Source organism: Echinops telfairi, unplaced genomic scaffold (genome assembly GCF_000313985.2).
Source record: "Echinops telfairi isolate 266 unplaced genomic scaffold, ASM31398v2 ScPeMD7_1;HRSCAF=3_0, whole genome shotgun sequence".
Classification (NCBI taxonomy): Eukaryota; Metazoa; Chordata; class Mammalia; order Afrosoricida; family Tenrecidae; genus Echinops; species Echinops telfairi.
Genome location: NW_022103896.1, coordinates 88,028,773 through 88,049,833, shown reverse-complemented (window position 1 = coordinate 88,049,833; position 21,061 = coordinate 88,028,773). Strand labels below are relative to the sequence as shown.

The 21,061-nt window shown below is 40.4% G+C and overlaps 1 non-coding gene and 1 pseudogene across 1 annotated transcript; both read right to left on the bottom strand.

Moving 5' to 3' along the window:
* Nucleotides 1-2,136: 2,136 nt before the first annotated feature.
* LOC101649030 overlaps nt 2,137-21,061 on the bottom strand; it is a 26,007-nt pseudogene continuing 7,082 nt past the window's right edge.
* Nucleotides 7,325-7,515, bottom strand: LOC115869093. The gene has a single exon (XR_004045993.1). It is a non-coding gene; the product is annotated as a U2 spliceosomal RNA (small nuclear RNA).

Sequence of the window (21,061 nt, the reverse complement as noted above, 5' to 3'; positions counted from 1 at the left end):
CCCCAATAAAATGATTTCAAATTAAAAAAGAGCGATTCTCACAACCCTTTCACAGGGGTCACCCGATTCATAATAGTAGCAAAATTACAGTTATGAAGTAGCAACAAAAATAATTTTATGGTTGGGGGTCACCATACAGGAGGAACTGTATTAGAGGGTCGTGGCATTAGGAAGATTGTGAATGTAAGATGTAAGATATGAAAATAATAATAATTTATAATTTATCAAGGGGTCACAGGAGAGGATGGTAAGAAAGAGGAGCTGCTACCAAGGACTCGATAAAAAGGAAATGTTTAAAAAATAATGATGGCAACATATGTACAAATACACTTCATACAATTGCTGTATGAATTGTTATAAGAGCTGTAAGAACATCCAATAACAGATCATTTATTAATGCTCTTTTAATTAAAAAAAAGAAGTGCAACTGCACTAAATCAATTCGCAAAATATAAAATAAAATAAACAATAAGCAAGACTCCAGGAATTTGTAGAATACTCGTTGAAATGTAGATGCTAACAGATTATGGGAAACCTTTCTAAGAATAGGAATTACGAAATCCTTAATTGTGTCATTCATATCCGGTACATTGACTGTACAACTTTGAAGAGTAAGTAGGGGTGAGTAGGGTTTCATTCTGTTGCGCAGAGTGCTTTAAATTGGAACTAACTCAAAGGCACTGTGTTAGACAGGGTTCTCTAGAGAAACAAAACCAGATGCTAATCATTATATATACATATATATATATATCTTTATACAGGCAGATATATAAGAAATGAACAGTTAATTAAATTATAAAGCAGTGCAAATGGCTCAGTGCAACTCACTCCCGTGAGACAGTTGTGAGACACTGGCAGTCTTTCAAGTCTTGAGGGCTGCCAGGTAGTCCTCTGTAGAGCAATTCAGGATATAAGGTCACAGGCAGCAAACAGCAAGGCAGGTCACCAACAGTCAGCCAGATGACAGGGTCCGACAGTCCCCAGCTCAAGAGTTGTAAATTACAGTAGCATGGCGAAGCAGGTCTTGAAGGAACCTCAAATTACAGCGACACAGTCCATGGGTTAGGTGTCCCACAGGTAGTGTAACTTGCAAACTGAGGCAAAGAACAAGCAAGGCAGCCACACACTGCTCCGATGATCAAAAAGCAAGAGACAAGAAAGGCGAGGCTCACTGAGCCATTTATTTCACCAACCTTCAATTAATCCCACATGTGTTTATCGGCCAGGTTGGCACAATAAACTAACTACCTCAGGCACCTAACAACAACAACATAGGCTAAAACTTCTGGTGAAATAGTAATTCTATGCTTCTGAAAAAATACCAAACGGTTTGTTTTGTTAAAAAAAAAAACTGCTGTGTAGCAATGATATACATGATGTTTCCAATTTCTACATATCCTCACCAATACTTGTTTTTGCTTGTGTTGTGGTTGTAGTCTGTAAAACACAAGTAAATATCTTTCTGGTATTCTCTGCTTTCAGTCAAAATTAATTTGACTTCAGAAATGATATCCCTTGCTCCACATCTTCTTTCTGAAACTCTAGCACAGTGATTTTCAACCTGTTGGTCGCGACCCCTTTAGGGGTCGAATGACCCTTTCACAGGGGTTGCCCGATTCATAACTGTAGCAAAATTACAGTTATGAAGTAGCAACAAAAGTAATTTTTTGTTGGGGGATCACCACAACATGGGGACCTGTATTAGAGGGTCGTGGCATTAGGAAGGTTGAGAACCACTGCTCTAGCAGTTCCTTGTCAATGTACTGCTGCAACCATAATTGGATAATCTTCAGTAAAACTCTACTTGCTTGTGATATTGTTCTACGATTTGTATATTCTATGGAGTCTTCTTTCTTAGGAATGGGTACAAATATGGATCTCTTCCAGTTAGTTGCCAAGTAGCTGTCTTCCATATTTTCTGTCATAGAAGGGTGAATGCTTCCAGTTCGTCATTATCTTGCTGAACCATTTAAATTGTTTCAAATGTTTTAGTAGCAATAAATTCATAGGTAGCTTACAAGTTTCCATTGGGGACGTTAAAGGGACGTTCAAGTACATCTTGTTACTATTCATAAACTCTTTGGCGTCTGGTGGGATTATCCGCTTCCCTCAGGGCCCTTGAATGGTTGTGACATTCTACTTGTCCCACTGAATAGGTGCCCTGGCATCATCAAAAATCTTTGAAGCTACAGGTGATATTTGTGGGCCAATGTCATATCCTGGAATTAAAGTTACCATTTGAATGTCACCGGAAATTCCTCTGATCACCGGTTCTGAACTGGGGGACGCCCCCTGTCGCTGAGATCAATGCATCCTCCCTTCTGCAGTCCCTTCTCAATGAGGGTCTCTGATTTGACGTTTAGCATGCTCTGCCCTATGAATTATTTCCTTTCATCTGCATACAAGACTTATTAAATCCGCCCAAGGCTACCATCGTGAAATGCGGACCCCTATGTTCACTTAACCCCCATGCTTTCTTTCGATCATGCCCTCTCTGGTCTTTAAGAAATTACTTTGACAGCAGCCACACCGTAGAGCAAACATATTTCTGTTTACATATTTTATAGAGTTATTATTTTTATTTTTTGCTAGACCAATAGGAATATCTCTGAATCTATCTCAATCTTGAGTTCACACTGTAGTTACATTTTTAAGTAAAAACAAAACAAAACACCACCACAATAGTTAACTTGACCTTCAAATAGTTAACATGTCATTCAAATTCTCCAAACATGTGTCTATGTTGAATTTTACAGTATTTAATGACAGATATGGACCAGGATTTTAAAAATAATTTCCCATAGGTGGCTTCTTGGCAGTTTTACAAGTATAAATAATGCTATAATAATATCCTTGAATAAAAATATTTATATGTCTAGTTATTTCTCTAGAAAATATTCTGAGATATGTCATTATCCTGACACAGGGTATGAACTCTTTTAGAGCTCTTGATACATTGTGCCAAATTGCTTTTCTAGCAAGGTTGTAGTAATTTACAATTCACTGCAATATGTGACAAGAGAAAGCAACGTGTCTTCCAAGATTTAGTGTGCATTTTTATTACTCATGAAGTTGAATATTAAACTATTGTGCTAAATGTTTAAGCAAGTTTCTTAACAAGTTTCTTGTTAGAAAATTAGGTGACTTGAAATATCCAGTTTAGAACTATGTCCATTCCTTCACTCAAAATATTTTTTTAATGAGACTAAAGGCACAACCCAGTGCTTTAAGACTGGAAATTCGCTCACCAGCCTAGCAGACTTCTATACCTATGGGATAATTGGCAAACAAGTAGACAATTATATAATGTTGCAAGAAAATATAGAGGCAATGAAGGCGTCAGCTATGCAAATATACTGCTCTACAAAAGACAGTAACTTTATTTCACTGTTTTGAGTAATCAGAATAAGCGTTAACATAATGTCATACTTTCTACAAAAAAGAGAAAATAAGATATCGAAATCTGACTTCATGTGACTTTTAAGTTGTCTGTTTCACAATTACACTTCTTCTTGGACCCAAATTTATTTTGAATTGTTCAGCATTATTTTCTGAAGCAATACCTTCCCACCTCTAATCACTTGTTTCTGTTTTTTTCTAGTAATGGATCTGCTTTTTGTCATCATTAGGGATGCTGAGCTATTTAATGGTCAATTATAATAAATTAATGCTACTGATAAAATCATCAGCTTTCAGTTAGTTTTATTCAAAATGTTCACATGGAATTAAACTTTCTCATAAAAAAAATTCTTCCTCTACATGCATTCCTAGGAACATCTATTTGTCTTCTGTTTTATTTTTTTTATTTATTATTAATTGGGATTTAATACATATGTCATATCATTCCATACTTAATGTCAAGTAAAATTGTACAATTGCCATCACAATCAGTTTCCAAACATTCTTTAATAGATATAACTATTCATTCTCCTCCTGAGGAAGGCCACTCATGTAAGATATGACCATTTCAGAGAAACTGTGATATTCTCACTAAGATGTTTCTTCAAAGCCCAGAAAAAATAGCTTTCTGCCTCTTTGCTCCCTTTGCATTCAGAGACAGAGGGTGATTGAGTTTGAGTGTGTGTGCTGCAGGCAAGGATAGAAATGTATGCACACATCGTAACCACCTCTGTAACCAACACCAGAGGACAAAAGGGAAATATGCATAAACAGCCCCACCCCCACACCTCCCCGCCAGAAACACTGCTTTTGCTTTAAAATAAAATAGATGTTGGTAAAATTTAATGCAGGGAAAAAAGTAGATAGTGCATTAAGGAACTTTTAGAGAATAATTTCTGTTTTATTGTGGCAGATTGTATACCACTTTCTCGACTGCGCTGGCTTCCCTATTTGCTTTGAGGGTTACCAAACCCAAGAAGTATCCTTTCGGCTCCATATCACGACAAATCTGATCATGGGAGCTTTGATGCGCTTTCAGAGTACCCCACCTCGTTTATGGCAATTAAAAATATATGTATTGAGAGAGAGAGAGTGAAAAGAAGGGAGGAAGAGAGGACGAGTGAGGCAGGAGTGTGCGGGGTGCCTGGACAATGCTCCGGCTTCAAGTATGTTTGCGTGTGCATTGCTGGTGGGTTTTGTAGAGCCTTTCCTTCCAGCAGGCTGACCTCCACTTGTTATGATTGTGATATTGTTTTGTGGTGATAGGGCTTAAAATATTTTTTAGGGAATGATTATATTCAAGACCTCTTGAGATTAAAGTTTGAAATTAGCATGTTCTAATACCCACTATTTCTTTCATCCAAAGAGAAATCCAAATACCAGTCTAGACTTAAGGAGTGGATGAATCAATTACACTTCCCGACAGCAGGAACTGCGAACTTGCCTGGCAAAGGGCACGAGAACTATTCATTCTCGTCCTGAGGAAGAAATGATGAATAATTGGGGCCATTTTCAAAAATCAATCTACCCCCCAGGTAACTACTGTTTTAAAAGGGAATTATAGCAATATGAATATTTTCCCTAATTTGAGTTTAAGCTTATTCACATATATACAAAAATACAGATCTATATATATAACTTTAATTATGAGAAAACACCCTGTAGATATTGATCTGAATCCTCTTATGTAACTGAATTTATCTGATTGGCATCTCTGCAGGTCAGTGCTTAGAGCTAAATCATTCTTTTTAACAGTTATACACTATTTAATCAAAACAATCACCATAATATATGTAACTATTCCCCATGAATGAATATAGGTTGACTTTTCTTCCTATTGGAACCATATTGTTACAAGTATATCTTTTCAGACTCATACTATTATTTCTATATATGTTTGATTCCTAGATGAGTAATTTCTGGGACAATTCATTATTAATTATCATTATTAATTACAAATAATTATTAATAACTCCCAGGATAATCACATTTATCATTTTAATGTCCTAAACTTACCTTCTACAAATCGATGACTAATGATGATCTGCTTTTCAGGGTCATTAATGCTAACTTCTCGAACAAATGATCCTAAAACACAATGGTTTCACACACAGAAAAATCAGATGTTAGACAGGTAGCCCCCTAAAGTGCCTCTCCTTCACTGGTGACTCAGGAAGCCAGGTCCTCCCTCCATGAGCAACCACCCTGTAGATATTGATCTGAATCCTCTGCTGCCTCAGAACTCCTTCTAGATCTTCTGTGTTCAATGAGCTAAGTGAAGAAAGAGAGGGAGGAAGACAATGGGAACCATTTTAAGGACAAGCCCCAGAGAATTTTATTTTCTTCCACTCCTGTAGCTCAAACTAAGTCATGTAGCTACAAGAGAAACTGGGAGATGTAGCTTTTCCTTGTTCTCAGAAATCAGAGCCAGATCGGTAAATACCTGCTCAGTTTGTGCCACTCATGACGATGTTTCCTTTATGCAATGTTTTTGATACTTTTTTTTACTATTATTGTTAATGGAATATTCTGGAAAAAGAAATAAAGGAACAAAATTATCCATAGTCACAGACCTCTTAAGACTATATTTCCATCTCAACTCTATAAATAAAACTAACAATTTAACTTTGTTCTTACTGGTTTGTTTCTGAAAAAATCCATATATCTATCATTCAGCTATTTATCTATACCTTTTATATATTTTATATGCAACTTACACATAAAACATTGATTTCAAACTTACATTTCTTCATGCTACTCATTCTGTATGAAAATTCTACCTTTTTCTTTTTTTTACTGAGAGTAACATTTTTTTAATCATTTTATTGGGGGCTCGTACAATTCTTACCACAATCCATCCATCCATCCATTGTGTCAAGCACATTTGTACATTTGTTGCCATCATCATTCTCAAAACATTTGCTTTCTACTTGAGCCCTTCATTTCAGCTCCTCATTTTCCCTCTCCCTCCCCGCTCCCTACTCCTTCGTGAACCCTTGATAATTTATAAAGGCTTGAAGATAAACAAGCGGCCATCTAGCTCAGAAGTAGCAAAGCCCACATGGAAAAAGCACACCAGCCTGTGCGACCATGAGGTGTCGAAGGGATTAGGTATCAAGCATCAAAGAAAAAAAAAATCATATCATTGCAAATGAGGATGAGTGCAGAGTGGAGACCCAAAGCCCATCTGTAGGCACTGGACACCTGCTCACTGAAGGGTCGCTGGGGAGGAGAAGAGCCAGTCAGGGTGCAGGGTAGCAACGATGAAACACACAACTTTCCTCTAGTTCTTAAATGCTTCCTAACCCTTCCCCCCATCATGATCCCAATTCTAGCTTACAAGTCCGGCTGGACCAGAGGATGTACACTGGTACAGATAGGAACTGGAAATACAGGGAATCCAGGAGAGATGACCCCTTCAGGACCAGTGGTGAGAGTGGAGGGAAAGTGGGATAGAAAGGGGGAACCAATTACAAGGATTTACATATAACCGCCTCCCTGGGGGATGTACAACAGAAAAGTGGGTGAAGGGAGATGTCAGACAGTGTAAGATACGACAAAATAATAATAACTTATAAATTATCAAGAGTAAATCTTTTTTAAATGTCTTTAAGCTTAAAAACATTTTTTCTTTGACACTTTCATTTATTTTTTTTTCCAATTACTAGTGAGGATAAAAAATTTTATCATGTTACTGGTACTATGCTTATTTGTATGAAGGGACTTCAAAATGTTTGTGGAAATGTGAAATTAAAAGATAATGTAATTTTTCCACAAGATTTTTAAAGAAACTTCATATTTCCCCTCCTGTAAATGGCTATTCCCATCTTTTTAATACTTTCAATGATTTTGCTCTTTTTAATTTTTAATTGAAAAAATTATTTGTAAGTCATGGATGACAATACTTTTTTTTTTAATCCCCCCTGAGGGGTGCACCATTCCTGGAAGTACTACAATACCAGGTCGATGCGTGGAGTGGACGGAGCAAGCTCCTATTCCATCTCCCTGCTCCAAAAATCCGCTTAATATATTGTCCTTGGATAGATGATGTATCAGATATTAAACTGATAAGAACAGATACTACACTTGATCTTAGCCAAAAGGTCGAGAAACGATGACAATATTTTAAAAATATAATTTGCAAATGTTTTTTTATTGTGGCTTGGACTTTGGAATGGGTTGAGTTAGAGACATATTACATTTCTTTGCTTTTTTTCCCCAATTTTATTTAATTTTTTATTGTGAACTAGGTGAAAGTTTAGAAAAAACATCATAATTTCACATTCAACAATTCTATTCGCATTTAAAGAAGATTTATACACATTCTGATTCTATTCATCCATTGCAATCCCATTAATGTATCATTAGTTACACCGCATTCTCTCTGTTTCTTGTTGCCATTCTTTCCTTTTGCCTTTTGATTTTAAATAGTTGATTATTCTAACTCAGAGGTGAGTTTAATACTCAACCTGAAAGCTAAGGACCACAGTCATGGGGATCCTACCTGACTCTATTCAGCCATTAGGTCTATCTGATTTATGAGTCCTCGTCTACATTTCTCTCCCTCTCAGTCCCGGACCTTCTGTGATCCTTTTCAGAGCAGTTGGTAGTAGAATCTGGGCATCATTTCGTTCTTCTGGTTTTAGGTTTGTGAAAACTAATGTTTGTGGGGTCAATTCAATTTTCATCACTTTTGTTTCTTCCTGATAGGAAGAGATCAATCATTGCACCTTAGAGAGCTTCTAGCAAGCTTTTAAGACCCCAGTGACTACAAACCAAAGTAGGATATTGAATACTGTCTATATGAACAGTGTTATGCCGATTAACCTGGATGTCCCTGAAGACTATAGTTCTGGTCCCCAGGTCCAGTGACTCATTGCCTCAAGATGTCTAAATTGTCATTACGTTGTCTCCCATATGCTCCACTACATTGATGGATACATTTGTAGAAACGGTAACTACACATATACAAATATACTCTGTGCAATCTACATATGTTCACGTATTCTCCCACCTGTTCAGTCCGAGTGATGATCCAAGTATCTACTAGGAGATCGCTATTGCTGCAGGATTGTGTGTATAGCAGCATTTACCTCTGCTGCTATTAACTTTTGTAAACCTCACAGAGGACACTACATTTCCTCATGATCTATTTTCAAGACACTAAGAATGGTATTGCAGGTTAGAATCCTGTCCACAAAAACCAAAAATGGTGATAAGGCTGATGATTGGTTGAGAAGATGCTTATGCAAAGGTGCCTATGGAAGATGTGGTAAGAGACTCCTCAAGACGGGGCCCCGAGGTGAAGCAGCACTTCACACAAAAAACAGTGCCTTTGGAATTGTGGAACAGGATGTGCGCCAAAAATATGTCTAACTCTACCCTAGATATAGATTTTTAAAATAGTTCATTGTTGCAAGATCTTAAACAGAGCTTCAGGAGTATAACTTTATTCCTTTGAGTGATGATATTTAAGGATTGTGGGGGAAGGAGAGGGTGAAGTAGAATAATGCTGTTGTTGTTGTACGGTGCTAGCCAGTCAGTTCCGACCCATACCGCCCTTATGCACAACGGAAGGAGTCCCTGCCCAGCCCTGCTCCATCCTCACAATTGTTCCTATTGTTGAGTCCATTGTTGCAGCCACTGTGTCAACCCATCTCGCAACCCTCTACCAAACAGCACGTCCTTCTCCAGGGACTGGTCTTTCCTGACAGTACGACCAAGGTATGTAAGATAAAGCCTCACCATTCTTGCCTCTAAGGGACATTGCCCATACTTCTTCCAAGACAGATGAGTTTGTCCTTTCAGCAGTTCATAGTATTTTAATATCCTTCTCCAGCACCACAACTCAAATGCCTCAATTCTTTTTCAGGCTTCATTATTCAATGTCCAACTTTCGTATGCATATGAGGCAATGGAAACTACCAGGCCTTGGGTAAGCCACACCTTAGCCCCCAAAGTAATAACCATGCTGTTCAACATTTTAAAACAATCTTGTACAGCAGACTTACCAATGCAATGCTTCTTTTGATCCCTTGACTACTGCTTCCATGAGTATTGATTGTGAATCCAAACAAGACTAAATACTTGACAACTTCAAACTTTTCTTCATTTTTCATGATGTTACTCTATTGGTCCAGTTGTGAGGATGTTGGTTTTCCTTACATGGAGTCATATTCCACACTGCAGGTTGCAATCCTGACCTTCAGCAGCAAGGACTTCAAGCCCTCTTCACTTTCAGCAAGGAAGGTTGTGTCATCTGCATATTGCAGTTCATAAACCTTCCTCCAACCCAGATGTGAGCTGCTCTCATGATTAGCTCAGCATACAGATTACAGAAGCATGGAGAGATGGTGAGGGATATAACACTGACATAAGCCTTTCTGATTCTAAAGCATGCAGTATTCCCTTGTTCTGTTCACATAATTGCCTCTTGATAAATGTACAAGTTCCACATGAGCACAATGAAGTGTTCTGGAACTCTCGTTCCTCTCAAGGTTATCCATAGTTTGTTATGATCCATATCGTCAAATGCCTTAGCATAGTCAATAAAACACAAGTAAACATCTTTCTGATATTCTCTGCTTTGAACCAAGAGCTATCTGAAATCAGTAATGATATCCTTTGTTCCATGTCCTCTTCTGAATCTAGCCTGAACCTCTGGTAGCGCCCTGTCAGGTATCAAACCACTTACCCATACTAAACATGAATGACTTTGGAGTAATGTGCCATGGTGCAGGCATTCGCTGTATATTGAGGGCATCAGCTACTGAGTATTTTAACAATATCATGAGCCACTTTGTAGATACCTGTTAAGAAGGCAGTTTTTCAGAGTGACGAAGTGCAACTGCCCACCCAGCCCACCTAGTTGTCTACTTGCTATTGCCGGGCATGGCTACTTACTTGATTGCTCTTGATTTCAAGAGTGCCTTCAGAAATGGAGTCCCCTCTGACATATTAAATAATGGAGTTAATAATGGAGTCTCCTCTGACATATTAAATTAAATTATGTGCAAAAATGTTAAACTTGCACCTACTATAGTTCTCAAAAATATCAAGATGATTATTTCACAGTATTTATCATAAGGTATGAATTGTCTTCTTCTTAGCATCCTTGTTTTATAGATGGAGAGATTCTGAATTGACAATATTCATTAGCTCCTCTAAAGTCTGTTAAATAGCAGAACTTTTATTTAAACCCACATCGCTTGGATTTCAGAGTCTTTCCTGTTAGTCCCAACAGCTTCCACCCATCATCACAAAGTGTGTACAAGGGCCAAGGACAGACAAGTATCTTCTACTCCCTTGGTAAAGAAGCCCTGGTATCTTGTTTGGTTACATGTTGGGCTGCTAACCACCATGTCAGCACTTTGAATCCACCAGCCACGCTCTACCAGAGAGATAAGGCTTTCTGCTCTCATAAAGATGGAAAGCCTCAGAAACCCAAAGAAGCCATTTTCCTCTGACCAGTAGGTTCACTATGAGTCAGAATTGACTAGAAGAGTGTGGGTTTTGTAGAAGTTTTGCTTGCAGTAGTTTCAGGGTAGAGAAAACAAAGTTAAAAGTAACCATTTAAAAAGAGCCCCCCCAAAATAAAGTTTCCTCATTTTCCTCAATGTATTCTCAGAAGCATTTTTAATAATCCAGATAAATGAAGCGTTATAAAACTACTTTTATTATTTGCAACAGACCAACTTGTTTGCAAGGGAAAGCTTATTTGCTAAAGTTAGTCTGAGATCTTTCTAGTCCAGAAGCAGGAGCTAGTATCCCTCCAGGCCATGCATGGAGCCAGCACTCACCAATAATGACATTGGCATTGGAATCACAATTGGCATTGGCCCTCTTAGATGGCAACAAAATTCCACAGACTGTAGGCCAACATTGCTGGCATATCTCATTTCAGTTTAATCCTTTTTCTGTATGATCATCAGGCAAAGTTCATTAGTTAATTTGACTTAGAGTCTCTGTATCCTGCCACAAATGTCTGTCTCTACAAATGGATGACACTAAGCAGGTTCTCCCAGGGAAAACAGGTACTGATGCTATTCTGGATTACAGGCTGCGGAGTTAAAAGGAGCTCTCCAAAATGAGGCTGTGGTGGCACGGCAAATGGTAAAACCAAAATGAACTCAACTACAAATGGAGAATTTCAGATACTTCAGGACAATGCTGCTATTAAATTTCTATCAAAAGCCATTGTAAAGGAGACCTTTAGCTTATCTTTTCCTTAGAAAAATTCTAGCCATTAATGAAAAATAAGTTCTGGTGTATCCTACCATGCAGAGGGAGAACCCAGTGCTACCTCATGCTTCAATCAGTTCTTTCTCCTTTTCCCTGCCCACCCCCCACCAAAAAAAGAATACTTTCAATTAGAAGAAGGGGTTAATTTAACTGAGGACATAGTAAGTTAATGCTAACTATTTGACTCTGACTGCATACTCAAATAAAAACATCGAGATTATGTTTTCTCACATCTTTCTATATATTGAAGTTCAAAAATGTAGCCTAAGTCTTTGAGCTCCCCTTCCAGACTAACAGAAATTCCATATTCTTGGTGAAAAATATACATTTGCTACTTTTGAATTAGTAAGGACTTGAGAAATTTTTAGACCAATTTTTCAAATCCAGTTCAGTCTATCCCATGGAATATAGTAAGTGATTTGTATCTAGATATCTATACTTCTATATCTATGTATCCTCAGAGAATTAAGATATAAAATAAATAATATGATACTAAGAAACTAATAAAAGGAGTATTTCTATATAGATACATATTCCTATTATTGTGAAACCAATTTCCCAGAAGAATGAAATGTTTTTTTCTGCACTCTGTCAGGAAGAAAATGTTGCATATTCAGACAATTTTATGCTTTAGTGATAAGAGGTAAATTACACAGCTGGACCAACAACTTTATATTACAAACTCTGTTTGATGTGGAAACAACAAAATATAGGCATATTAAGTGCAAGAAATATTCTTCATTCAAATCCTGGCTCTATTACTTACTGTTAATATAAATTTATAATACTCATTTTGTCAAGACATAATGAAGACAAAGCTGTTTGAATACATTTTCATTCTCTTCTATTTCAAAAGCAATTATTGCGTGGTTAGGATGCTTAAGACTTTCAGATTGCATCGCAGAGTTTGGGAGATGAATGGGACATGGTCATTCTTCCCAGAAAACCTACTGCCTCCATGAGGAAAGAGGTAGGATAAAATTCAGAGAGTTGCAATACAAAGTGCAATGTGAGAAGTCACTAACCATCACTCTTGGGAACGCGAGAGAGGGGGTTAGTTCTAATTGGAAGGCTGAAGGAAGCAGCAATATTTTAAGTGGGCTGTGTCACTTGAGACAAGGGTTGAGGGAAAAGGGTTAGGAATATGACAGGAGATAATGGGAGATGGAACAGATATTGTCTATGAATGAGCAAATAAAAGTCAGAAAGCTCCAACACGTGTTTAAAAATATGTTTTACCTACTGAAACACCCCCAAAATACTTGAACTAAAACTAGAAATCGAAGGTGTAACACTGAGCTGAGAAGCCCTTACTTAACTTAGAAGGCAGAAAAAGAAGAGGCGAGAAAGCACTCATTGATATCTGCCAAACACCGCTGGAAACATCTAGAAAAAGATGAAATTCCAGCATAAATTCTAAATCAACAGAACCCAGCTTTATGAGTTTTCATGTGAAAAAAACAAATTAATCTTTGAATGGAAATTTAGAAATTAATTTATTATTTGTAAGAATGTGTTGGAATTTTACCAAGTAGCTGCCTCTCTAAAAGCCTCTCTTTTTTTCAGAATTTAAAGGATTCAATAGAAGGTTCAGTGAACTTTCCAATCATTTTATTTTAAAAACTCATTCCGTTTTTCTCAGAGTGAGCTATAAACAACTGCTAAGGAACTGGCTCTTTTTAAAAAGGACTGTATTCACCATAAAATACATGACACTGTGCCCAAAGAATACCTGAAAGAAGTTGGCCACATCAAAACCAGAAAATATTTGCCCTTTCAAGCCTGTTTTTCTAGAATTATTATTATTATCAGTTTCTATACCAGATGTTGGGGGGGAAAGATGATTGATATGTAATCTAGAACAGATGAAAGTTATGAACTAACAATTGCAACCTAGTGAAGACAGAATAGTGTGTGTGTGGGAACGACTTGGGGGTTTGAATAAACTTTATTGAAGAAGTAGTGTCTGGGTCCTGAAGCGAACTGTCTTCGGAGGCATGTAGTGCAGAGGTCATGTTCCTTGTAGACGGCAAGAACAAAAGAGCAAATGCTTCTAAAGAAGGGAATTGCATGTGGTTAGTTTCTTGAGTGCAAATTGTTTGATGTCTTTGGGGGTCAGAAAACTGTTGAAAGTGCATAAGCAGCATAATATTGTGCTCAAATTGTCTTTTGGGTTAATGGGTAAGGTCTGGGTATAGATGCTTGTGTGCATGCAAGGAGGCTCAATAGTAGGGTACAGCAGTATTCCAGGGGAGAAATATGAAATTATAAAACCCATGATTAAGAAAAGAACAGAGAGCTAGATGTGAATTTATGAGGCAGAGTGGAAAGAACATACTAATATTTTTATGAGGTAGGAGATGGAAGTAAGAATGTAAGATTAACTCCAAGACATAATTAGCACACCAGAGAGTCAAGTATTACTACTAAATGAGGCATTCATTCCAGTGTTATGGTTAGTGTATGTCCACTAGACACGCCTAGGTGAAGGTAGGATCAGATCACGGCCTGATGACACCTCCTTGGGGGTAAGAACCTTTTATATAAGAGAGATCCTAAGCAGACCTGAATTCTCTTTTGCCCTTTCGCCTTCTGCTGGAACTGGATCTTGTGTCCAGTTCATCAGTCTCTTGTGCCACCTGCCAATCCTAGGGACGGTTAGCAGAGAGCCCAACTTGGATTCATTTACCCAAACTTGTATCCATTTACCTTTGGATCCACCAGCCTGTGGCCCTTCTGCTTCCTTTTCATCAGCTCCTGCAGCTACACAAATAAGAGAAACCTTCAGCTCCCACCTGACCAATGAACTTGAGCCAGGCTTCACTTACCTACTTTCACAACTATGTTCTTTCTGGAGATATACACATAAGAGCATCACTGGTTTTGCATCTCTAGAGAACCCAACCTAACACATTTGGTACCGGGAGAGGTTCTAGAATATCAAAGTCACAAAGATGAGTTTTCTAAATTGATTCTCAGGTTTAGTTAGGCCTAAAGGCATTGAGAATGCCACCTCTGTCTCTGTACGTTTGGATTAGTCTTTCACTTCAATTAAAAGAGGACACTGTTATGGGCACTGTTAATTCATAGCACGAAATGGCAACACTAATAACCAAAAATAATAACACTGATAGATGACGTGTTGGTGAGAAGTGAGGATATTGTTATCTTTCTACAAGAGTGTTAGAATGAGACGTGTAAGGAATCTGGTTGGTTGTAAAAGAAAGAGATAAAGTCAGACCTTCCGAAGCCCGGGTTGAATGTCTCAAAGCTTTTGCTTGTGCCATGAAAGAAAGCCTTCTCTCCTCGAATAAGAGGACTGATATTACTGACACACAAACCCCAGAGTTGCACTGTATGAGTAGCTGGATCACAATTCCAACTTAATGCTCAAACTGGAAAGGTGCCTGATGTTAAAGTGAGAGGGCTGACTGGAAAGAAATGGAACACTGAAACTGGAGAAGGGGCTATATGGGCTGACAATACAGATCACAGAGGTCTTGAACCCTGCATTCCATGGAGCCACTCCAGTCACCAGCACCACCTCCCATCTGAAGAGATTAATCCACTCGCAGTAAAACTGTATCCCTCACACCCACACTTGGGGACATTATGCATACTGATATGGCACCTGGGGTGCTATAGATATGATATCTGGAGCATTATCAGAGGCAGAAAAACACTATCCTTACCCATTATTGCTTGTAGAACTGACGGATAGATAGATTAGGGATAAAAGGGGTTGTCTCCACCAAATGCCTGTGCTAAATGAAAATGAGCTGGTCTTGCCACAATAAAGGGGTTGCAAAGAAACCAGGCACACATTAGACACCTAAGGGAAAATCCAAAACTGAGCATGCTCAGATCCAGGTCACCTAGGCCCAGGTGGAGATCAACCTGGACACACCCACACTCACCAGGGACATTACATCACACACATGCGACTGAACTCAGCCACTAAGATTGGTCTCCCCCCCCCCCCACCGGCTCTCTGGCTCTGAGCCCCTGTTCCAGGGCCCTTTTCCCGTGGTCTCTCCTGAAGTTGCCATGAATTCTTCTTGCTTGGTCCATCGCCGTCTTGCATACTTTCCAGGAGAGCCTGCACTTGCTGAGACTGTAATACCGGAAACTTCCCTTTCCGTCATAAAAGTTACTTGGATTACAAAAATGCTTCTGTCGCATGAATTCTTTCAGCATTGAGAAGCAAGAGCCGAGGTAAACTATCCCCAAAACCTAACATTTTGGGTTCTGTGACTCAGATGAAACTCTGGAATCCACCTTTGAGGTCAGCCAGGCTCCGGACAAAGCCTTCCTGCCCCTGAGCCTGGTACAAGTCTCTCTGCCTCACATTCCGGGCACACTCCTTTGTTTCGGACTTAGCATCGGACTTTCTAGGGGTCTGCCTTAAACTGCAAGGGTTGCCCTTTTAAACCACCAGTCTTGGTGGAGGGAGCCGCCTTCCTCCGCTCCTGTAACTCGACTGTGGATCTGGAGGTCAGTGGGACCTTTCAACCTTGTCCTGACCTTCTGACCTTCAACCTGAGTCAGAGCCCACTGCACAGCAGTGAACTTGCAGCCTACTTCACCAGGGGCCACATGTCCATGTCAGCAACCAGGTGCTCTGACAGGTTGGCTGCTGGAACCCTGTATCCCACCATCCCCACGTGTCTGCCTTCCTACTCTCCAATGCGATTCCTGTGTCCATGTTTTCCTACTTCCACCTCCTTAAAGCCTCCCAGACTATGTGATGCCGGTGCGGGCCCTGCACTCTGTGCCCCTGCCCACTCCCTTTCCCTTTCTGGCACATTTCACGCCCACTGGTGCTACCTTCCTTGTAGCCTCCAGCTGCTGCTTGCCTGTGACGTGTACTCTGATAGTCTCCCCGTAGGTCTGCACCCACTCCTCCACACGTTTTCTCGTCTCTCAATCCCCTGACTTTTCTGCCACTTGTCAGGACAGCCGACAGGTGACCTTCTGCTGACTCATTCCAAGATGGCGTCTCTTGCTCCATTCTTTGGGTCAACCACGTGTTTCTGGAGACAGGAGTCATAAGCATCTTTCCTCCAGGTGCAAGGGAATGCCATCTTTTTTTGCATTCAGCTCTGTTTTGTTTGGGGTGTTTCGTCTTTGTTTTCCCTTTTGCCAAACATTGGCCAAAAGGAATTTGGAATGGAGGTCACTGAACAATTGCTAATCCTGTCATTTGCAAGACCACTCAAGAATCTTCTTTTTCTTCTTCTTTAGTTTTAGTAAATGATTTTATAGGGAGTTCTTACAGCTCTTATAATAATCCAGACATCCATTGGGTCAAGCACATTTGTACATATTTTGCCATCATCATTTTCAAAACATTTTCTTTCTACTTGAGACTTTGGTATCAGCTTTTCATTTTTTTCCCTCCCTCCTCCACCCACCAACCCTCATGAACCCTTGATAAATTATAAATTATTATTATTTTCATATTTTACACCATCCACTGTCTCCCTTCACCCATGTTTCTGTTGTCACCATGGTTGTAGGATGGGGGGGGGCAATTTGTCAATTATTGTGATCTGTTCCCCCTTTCTCTCCCCACCTTCCCCTTATCCTCATGGTATAGCTAATCCCATTATTGTACCTAAGGGGTTTATCTGACCTGGATTCTGTGTGTCTGTGAGAGCTCTTATCTGTACATGCTCTGGTCTGGCCAGGTTTGTAAGGTAGTGTAAGGGTCATGATAGTGCGGGGTGGGGGTAGGAGGAAACATTAAAGAACTAGAGGAATGTTGTGTGTTTCATCCACTGGTGCTATACTGCACACTGGCTGGTTCATCCCTTCCTTGTGACCCTTCTATGAGAGGGTGTCCAATTGTCTACAGATGGGCTTTGGGTCTTAACTCCATCACCACCACCCCTCAGCACATCGATATGATTGTTTGTTTTGGGTCTTCTGATGCCTGATACCTGATCCTGTCAACACCCCATGATCACGCAAGTTGGTGTGCTTCTTCCATGTGGACTTTGTTACTTCCCTGCTCGATGGTCACTTGTTTAAGTGGGATCTTTAAGATCCCAGACCCTATCTTTTGATAGCTGGGCACCATTAGCTTTCTTCACCACATTTGCTTATGCATCCATTTTTTTATCAGAGATCATGTCAGGAAGTTGAGCATCATATTACGCCAAGTTATTAGAACAAAGTGTTCTTGCGTTAAGGGAGTACTTGCGTAGAGGCCCGCTGTCTGTCTGCTACCTTAATACTTAACATATAAATATATGTACATAGAACTATATTCCTATAAATATATTAATACATTTACATTATACATGCCTGTGTTTATATCTCCATAAATGTCTTTTGCCTCCTAGTCTTCCTCAATTTCTTTTTACTTTCCTCCTATCCCACTATCATGTTTGACCTTCATTCAGCTCTCAGTAATTCCTCTCGGCTACATTGCACTTGATGAAACCACACCAGGCATCTTACCCCCACCTGGTGATGGATTTTAGATCACTTGTTCCCTTTTCCCTGAGTTTGTTGGCTCCCCCTACCTTTCCTCCACCTGCCCCTCTCCCATGTCCCCTGAAATCATTGGTCCCATTGTTATCTCTTTGGGATCATTTATCCTGCCTATTTTATATAGATAGACATAAGAAAGAAAAAAAGCTTATAAATAGTTAGTTCTGTCTGTTGACCCTTATGAACATTTTCTGATCGAGAATTTGATGAGGTTTGCCAAGCTCTGTCCCTGATCTATTATTGGGTTTCCTTGGGTATTTCATTTCCTTGCTCCCCTTGCTGCTCTATTGTGCTCCTATTGTGTTTTACCCCAGTGTGGCGGGGTCAGACCAGGTACAATTCCCACACTGAATCCAGTGTTGTCCCCCATAGTGCTATGGGTCAGTGAAGAGATGTTGTGTCTTGTGGTGGGGCCAGCCCTACAGTCCTCTCTGTGCATTGGCTACTCAGCAAGAATATCATCCTTGGGGCTTGGTGGGCCAGGATACAGTCCACTCATTCTCTCTCTTTCCCTTTTAGTTTGTTCCCATATGTTCTGAGCAGACCCGCTCCTTTCCCTGGGTTGTATCTTCAGTGCCTTCCTGTGTAGTGCATTCTTCTGGGAAGGGGTCCATGTAACTGGGATTGCCCCCGTTGGGGTAATTGGGGCTAACCCCTGCAGACCTCTGTTAGTTTGCTGTTTCATGATGGCATGTTGCCTTCAAGTCTTGGTACACGAGGCTGAGATCTAGTCCCTCTCTCCCTGTCCTGTGGAGACATAAACAATATGTCTCCCTCCCCATGGGGAGGTTAGTGCCCTGTTCCCCCTCTTACCCATGTCCTCTCTTTTTTTTTCTTTCCTCCTCCTTTTTAGTTGACTGCCATATGTATCCCTGGGTTGTGTCTGACCCCTGCCAGAGTCCCTGGACCTCGTCCAGGAATTTATGCATCTAGTAGCTTTCCCCCCATGCCCCTTGTCCTTTTTTAAGCTTACCTCAATGGACTCATATTGTATTTGTCCTTTTGTGCTTGGCTTCCTTCACTTAGCATAATTTCCTCCAAATCTACCAATGCAATGATTGGTAGACTCATATGAAAGGCAGAAGCTCCAGAACTCAGTGTGAGAACCTGGAGGAGCTGCTATAGAAGAGATGGTTACTATTGTCAATGGAACCTTTTACAAAAGGACACAAGAGGTCAGGCTCAGGAGAAGGAGAAAAGGGAAAATGTTAGGCATGATAGGCATTGGCTTCCAAAGCTAATCAGTGCCCGTCTACTGTCTCCCAGGTTCCAAAGGCCCCTGCACAAGGTACAAAGTGCCAGGTGTGTTGGCATTTGGGTCACTGGGAAAAGAACTGTCATAATAGAAATAGGCCTCCACGAGGGCCATGCTATCACTGTAAACATACAGGCCACAGGTGGCACTCTGTCCTATGGGGAAAACCCAGGAGGAGAATGGTCTGCTGGTGAGTCTGCAACTGCTAACTAGACTGAAACAGCCCAGCCAACAGTCGGGCAGCAAAGGGTAGCTGTTCCTGGTCTGGAACCCTGGTTGTGCATAGATGTTGGCAGGGAGGCCAGGACATTTTTTTCCTACTTGGTGCTATCTACTCTCTCCTATCCTTCTTTCTCAGACACCAAGCAGTAGCTTAACACTTAGGAACAACTTATCGTCTCCACTGTGCCTGGAGACTGCAATCCTCAGGGCAAGTAGAGAGAATTAACCAACACTTAAACCCTCAGGAAATGAACAGAAGAAACTCAGAACTGGAAAGATGCATTGCCCGTACCTCTGTCACTCTCAGAATTGTCCCTGCGTGTTTAAGCCTCGGGAAGTGTTATATGGATGGCCTTTCCTTGGAACAGAGCCGGCTGTAGACGCCAAAGTGTTCTTCTGCCATACTAGTAGCCCAATACCAAGAGGCATTCCATTAACATGGATTTATCCAGGACCAAGGGGAAGAAAAACTACCCACCTTGTGCCTTTCTAAAGACCTAGTTCTTCTAAAAACTTGGAAAGATGGTTCCCCACTCCAGCCAGTCTGGAAAGGTCCTTTCCAAGTAATTTTATCAATCCCTACTACCATTGAAGTTCCAGCACAGGGTGCGTGGATCCACCGTTCATGGGAAAAGCGATGGAAACCACACGCATGAGCCATTAGACGGCCTGAAGATGGTGTCTTGTGGGCACCCTGAGACCGATAAGACCTTTGCAGAAAACCTTAAGCCAAATCCACAACAGTCTTTAAGTTCATAAATGCTTTCAAATAATTCCTGTGTTTAAAATAAGCTTGCAGGCTATGCCTGTCAATCCAGTGTTAATAGCTCCTAAGATTTCCTTTAGAATCTTCCAATGTGAGACTAACCCACGCGTCAATGAGCATGGACATCTCATAGCTCTTGCCTTTGTCTCTCCCAGAAGCCATCAGATTTCCAATGCCACTGAGCCAAGATTGGCATCCCCAGGATCACTGATGTCTTGATCACCTCAACCCCCTTCACCATGGGCCCCTAAGTGATGACAAGCCCTCCTAAGAGAACAGGAAGGATATGGACCCAAAGCCCCTCCTCGTGTCCATCTGTCAACAGGAAGTAGCCAGAAGGACTATCTGTACCCGTTATCCCTCAATGATTTGGATCCATACTTCTTTAGCGGGGAATGACAGATAGATTAGGGATAAAGGGGGCTATCTCCATCAAATGCCTGTGCTAAATGAAAATTAGCTGGTCATACCACAATAAAGATGTTGCAAAGAAATCAGGAACACATTAGACACTTATGGGAAAATCCAAAGCTGAGCATGCTCAGACCCAAGTCATCGTGTCCCAGGTGGAGTTCAACCTGGGCACATCCACATTCACCAGTGACATTATATTACACATGTGCCCCTGAAGTCAGCCACGAAGATTGGCTGATACCCTAAACAAGGGATTCCCCCCGCCC